Here is a 6,186-nt window from a genome sequence, read left to right on the forward strand (position 1 = left end):
CTCACATTTTGGGCAGAGTCTTTCCTTATACTGGAAGCTCAGGAGCCAATTATAGGGGGCTTCTCGCATTCATTGGGGGCTGAGCGCTGTTCACACTGCCCCATGTCTGCAGCCGGAGGAGTAGAAGAGGCGGACGCTCATGGAGACCCCCGAGAGCCTTATCTGGAGCCCCCTGTAAGGAAGTTCCCACAAGAGATCGTTCAGCATTAGACATAAAGCAATGTCGGCCGATGTTTATGGGATTGGGGCTTCGGACCCTCGGTGATCAGTTCTTATCTCAGGGCCGGGAATCGGGCGACTCCTCCAGATGTCAGACGGATCGCTCCGACCGCGGACACATTGATGGTGACTCTGTTATCAGCATCTGCGTCTTCAGGACACAAATACTGCTCGCTGTGGTGGACGCAGAGCCACCGACACCAGGGGACGTCCGGCATCAGGAGGACATCACTGCATCACAACGACAAAGCCGACACTTCATTACACAAGATAGATGAGGAGACAGAGGAGGCAAAATCTACAGCTAGAGGAAAGAAGGTTACAGCACGGTCACAGAAGGAGATTCTCTACTGTATCAGCAGTGACACAATGGATTCTTTACTATAGGAGCAGTGAGACTATGGATTCTGTACTGTAAGAGCAGTGAGACTATGGATTCTTTACTGTAAGAGCAGTGAGACAATAGATTCTTTACTGTAAGAGCAGTGAGACTATGGATTCTTTACTATATGAGTAGTGAGACTATGAATTCTTTACTGTAAGAGCAGTGACACTATGGATTCATTTCTGTAAGAGCAGTGAGACTATGGATTCTTTACTGTAAGAGCAGTGAGACTATGGATTCTTTACTATATGAGTAGTGAGACTATGAATTCTTTACTGTAAGAGCAGTGAGACTATGGATTCATTACTGTAAGAGCAGTGACACTATGGATTCTTTACTGTAAGAGCAGTGAGACTATGGATTCTTTACTGTAAGAGCAGTGAGACTATAGATTCTTTACTATAGGAGCAGTGAGACTATGGATTCTGTACTGTAAGAGCAGTGAGACAATGGATTCTTTACTGTAAGAGCAGTGAGACTATTGATTCTTTACTATATGAGTAGTGAGACTATGAATTCTTTACTGTAAGAGCAGTGAGACTATGGATTCATTAATGTAAGAGCAGTGAGACTATGGATTCTTTACTGTAAGAGCAGTGAGACTATGGATTCTTTACTATATGAGTAGTGAGACTATGAATTCTTTACTGTAAGAGCAGTGAGACTATGGATTCATTACTGTAAGAGCAGTGAGACTATGGATTCTTTACTTTATTAGCAGTGAGACTATGGATTCTTTACTGTACGAGCAGTGAGACTATGTATTCTTTACTGTATGAGCAATGAGACTATGGATTCATTACTGCAAGAACAGTGTGACTATGGATTCATTACTGTAAGAGCAGTGAGACTATGGATTCTTTACTGTAAGGGCAGTGAGACTATGGATTCTTTACTGTATGAGTAGTGAGACTATGGATTCTTTACTGTAAGAGCAGTGAGACTATGGATTCTTTACTGTAAGAGCAGTGAGACTGTGGATTCTTTACTGCATGAGTAGTGAGACTATGGATTCTTTAATTTAAGAACAGTGAGACTATGGATTCATTACTGAAAGAGCAGAGAGACTCTGGATTCTTTACTGTTAGAGCAGTGAGACTATGGATTCTTTACTGTAAGAGCAGTGTGACTATGGATTCTCAACTGTAAGAGCAGTGAGACTATGGATTCTTTACTGAATGAGCAGTGAAACTATGTATTGTTTACTGTACGAGCAGTGAGACTAAGGATTCTTTACTGTAAGAGCAGTGAGACTATGGATTCTTTACTGTAGGAGCAGTGAGACTATGGATTCTTAACTGTATGAGCAGAGACACTATGAATTGTTTACTGTATGAGCAGTGAGACTATGGATTCTTTACCTTAAGAGCAGTGAGACTATGAATTCTTTACTTTAAGGGTAGTGAGACTATGGATTCTTTACAATATGAGCAGTGAGATTATGGATTCTCTCCTGTAAGAGCAGTGAGACTATGGACTCATTACTGTAAGAGCAGTGAGACTATGCATTCTTTACTGTATGAGCAGTGACACTATAGATTTTTTACTGTACGAGCAGTGAGGCTATGGACTCTTTACTATATGAGCAGTGAGACTATGGATTCTTTTCTGTACGAGCAGAGAGATTTTGGATTCTTTACTGTACGAGCAGAGAGACTATGGATTCTTTACTGTAAGAACAGTGAGACTATGGATTCATTACTGTAAGAGCAGTGAGGCTATGGATTCTTTACTGTATGAGCAGTGAGACTATGGATTCTTTACTGTTAGAGCAGTGAGACTATGGATTCTTTACTGCAAGAGCAGTGAGACTATGGATTCTTTACTGTATGATTAGTGAGTCTATGTATTCTTTAATGTAAGAACAGTGAGACTATGGACTCATTACTGTAAGAGCAGTGAGACTATGGATTCTTTAATGTATGAGCAGTGAGACTATGGATTCTTTACTGTAAGAGCAGTGAGGCTAAGGATTCTTTACTGTAAAAGCAGTGAGACTATGGATTTTTTACTGTATGAGTAGTGAGACTATGGATTCTTTACTGTTAGAACAGTGAGACTATGGATTCATTACTGTAAGAGCAGTGAGAGTATGGATTCTTTACTGTACGAGCAGTGAGACTATGGATTCATTATTGTAAAAATAGTGTGACTGTGGATTCATTACTGTAAGAGCAGTGAGACTATGGATTCTTTACTGTAAGAGCAGTGAGACTAGAGACTATAGATTCTTTACTGTATGAGTAATGAGACTATGGATTCTTTACTGTAACAACAGTGAGACTATGGATTCACTACTGAAAGAGCAGTGAGACTATGGATTCTTTACTGTATGAGCAGTGAGACTATGGATTCTTTACTGTAAAAGCAGTGAGACTATGGATTTTTTACTGTATGAGTAGTGAGAATATAGATTGTTTACTGTAAGAACAGTGAGACTATGGATTCATTACTGAAAGAGCAGAGATACTCTGGATTCTTTACTGTAAGAGCAGTGTGACTATGGATTCTCAACTGTAAGAGCAGTGAGACTATGCATTCTTTACTGAACGAGCAGTGAGACTATGTATTGTTTACATTACGAGCAGTGAGACTAAGGATTCTTTACTGTAAGGGCAGTGAGACTATGGATTCTTTACTGTAGGAGCAGTGAGACTATGGATTCTTAACTGTATGAGCAGAGACACTATGAATTGTTTACTGTATGAGCAGTGAGACTATGGATTCTTTACCTTAAGAGCAGTGAGACTATGAATTCTTTACTTTAAGGGTAGTGAGACTATGGATTCTTTACTATATGAGCAGTGAGATTATGGATTCTCTCCTGTAAGAGCAGTGAGACTATGGATTTTTTACTGTAAGAGCAGTGAGACTATGGATTCTTTACTGTATGAGCAGTGACACTATGGATTTTTTACTGTACGAGCAGTGAGGCTATGGATTTTTTACTGTATGAGTAATGAGACTATGGATTCTTTACTGTAAGAACAGTGAGGCTATGGATTCATTACTGTAAGAGCAGAGAGACTATGGATTCTTTACTGTATGAGCAGTGAGACTATGGATTCTTTACTGTAAGAACAGTGAGACTATGGATTTTTTACTGTATGAGTAGTGAGACTATGGATTCTTTACTGTAAGAACAGTGAGACTATGGATTAATTACTGAAAGAGCAGAGAGACTCTGGATTCTTTACTGCATGAGCAGTGAGACTATGGATTCTTTACTGTAAGAGCAGTGCGACTATGGATTCTCAACTGTAAGAGCAGTGAGACTATGGATTCTTTACTGAACGAGCAGTGAGACTATGTATTGTTTACTGTATGAGCAGTGAGACTAAGGATTCTTTACTGTAAGAGCAGTGAGACTATGGATTCTTTACTGTAGGAGCAGTGAGACTATGGATTCTTAACTGTATGAGCAGAGACACTATGAATTGTTTACTGTATGAGCAGTGAGACTATGGATTCTTTACCTTAAGAGCAGTGAGATTATGAATTCTTTACTTTAAGGGTAGTGAGACTATGGATTCTTTACTATATGAGCAGTGAAATAATGGATTCTCTCCTGTAAGAGCAGTGAGACTATGGATTCTTTACTGTATGAGCAGTGACACTATAGATTTTTTACTGTACGAGCAGTGAGGCTATGGACTCTTTACTATACGAGCAGTGAGACTATGGATTCTATTCTGTACGAGCAGTGAGACTATGGATTCTTTACTATAAGAGCAGTGTGACTATGGATTCTTTACTGTATGAGCAGTGAAACTATGGATTCTTTACTATATCAGCAGTGAGATTATGGATTCTTTCCTGTAAGAGCAGTGACACTATGGATTCTTTACTATATGAGTAGTGAGTCTATTGCTTTTTTCTGTCTCTGGTGATGACCTGCACAGTACACTCATGTAGTCTGCTAAGCACTGGTGTAGACCTGATATCACCATTATACGGCCACTGTATTGGAGTAATATCAGTCCTAGTACAGAGGTTGTGATTAGTGATCTGTATGGCGGTATTATCACTACGATAATATTTGATTATGGTCTGGTTGTATTTGTCTGTTATTTTGTAATATCTTATTGTGGTATTATTTCAGCTCATATGGCGGTATTATTATTATTATTATTATTATTATTATTACTACTACAGTTTTTGTAAGTCTTGTCTCCTGCAGGCAGGGTTATATTAGTAATGGAGACCCCCCATTTGGGGCAGGGGGCGAGGGGAGCAAGGGACTGATTACTTTTACATGGATTTGCTGAATTTCAGCCCCGGACCGGCCCTGCCTCATCTACATGTGTCTCCATAGGGCGTTACTATGGGACCGGCCGTATAGGAAACCATGCTTTACACTGCAGCACTTTCCCATTTCCTTTTGCCTCTATTATGGCCGCATATATCAGCCTGACCATCTGTTCTTTATTCTATGAGTTCAGGTCATTTAATAGATATTTCAGCTGAAACTTACACTTGTAGCGCAGCCGGGCAGATCTTCCAATATTTTGTGAACCGTCCTGACCTGATTATTAGCGGCTCTAAGCTATGGAGAATTATCTATTGATGGGACAAGTATCAGAAGATAAATCCTCTTTCTTTCTGTCACGCTGTTTTATCCCTCCTCCATGCTTTACACTGCAGCTACAATTCTGATCATTATGAGATTTCTACTTTTTTATCTCCGACATTCCCTGATCGCAGTTCACAGCTCACAAAGGTCTAATCTGTGTCCGGATCTCACTACAAGGTCAGAGGTCGCTCTGCCAGCGGGAAGGTGGCCGCTCCGCCATCTCCCACAATGCATTGCTGCCGGCTTCTATGCAAATAACATGGAAATGCTCCGCAGCAATATCCAGCGGTGGTCGGAGCCGCAGGTTCAGGGCAATTATCTCCCGATATTTCTCACGCTGATTTCATATTTCCCTCAATAGTAAAACAATCAAATATTAATAATCTCCGTAACTTTACCTCTGACTTCAGGATCCACTATAAATAGGATCGAGCGATCCCAGATCTCCTGCCCAGATGATCCTCAGTGGTCTGGGGTGCAGGCTTCAAACCTGTAGCTGTCTAGGGACGGAGCGGTTCAATTCCACCCTCTGGGCGCTCACATTCTGGGCAGTCTTTCCTTATACTGGAAGCTCAGGAGCCATATATAGGGGGCTTCTCGCATTCATTGGGGGCTGAGCGCTGTTCACACTGCCCCATGTCTGCAGCCGGAGGAGTAGAAGAGGCGGACGCTCATGGAGACCCCCGAGAGCGTTATCTGGAGCCCCCTGTAAGGAAGTTCCCACAAGAGATCGTTCAGCATTAGACATAAAACAATGTCGGCCGATCTTTATGGGATTGGGGCTTCGGACCCTCGGTGATCAGTTCTTATCTCAGGGCCGGGAATCGGGCGACTCCTCCAGATGTCAGACGGATCGCTCCGACCGCGGACACATTGATGGTGACTCTGGTATCAGCATCTGCGTCTTCAGGACACAAATACTGCTCGCTGTGGTGGACGCAGAGCCACCGACACCAGGGGACGTCCGGCATCAGGAGGACATCACTGCATCACAACGACAAAGCCGACA

At 41.7% G+C, this 6,186-nt stretch overlaps 1 non-coding gene across 1 annotated transcript; it reads left to right on the forward strand.

Annotated features, from left to right (window-relative positions):
• The first annotated feature begins 5,626 nt into the window (after nt 1-5,626).
• TRNASTOP-UCA (transfer RNA opal suppressor (anticodon UCA)) lies at nt 5,627-5,713 on the forward strand. Its single transcript has one exon. It is a non-coding gene; the product is annotated as a tRNA-Sec (tRNA).
• The last annotated feature ends 473 nt before the right edge of the window (nt 5,714-6,186 follow it).

Source organism: Ranitomeya variabilis, chromosome 6 (assembly GCF_051348905.1).
Source record: "Ranitomeya variabilis isolate aRanVar5 chromosome 6, aRanVar5.hap1, whole genome shotgun sequence".
Lineage (NCBI taxonomy): Eukaryota > Metazoa > Chordata > Amphibia > Anura > Dendrobatidae > Ranitomeya > Ranitomeya variabilis.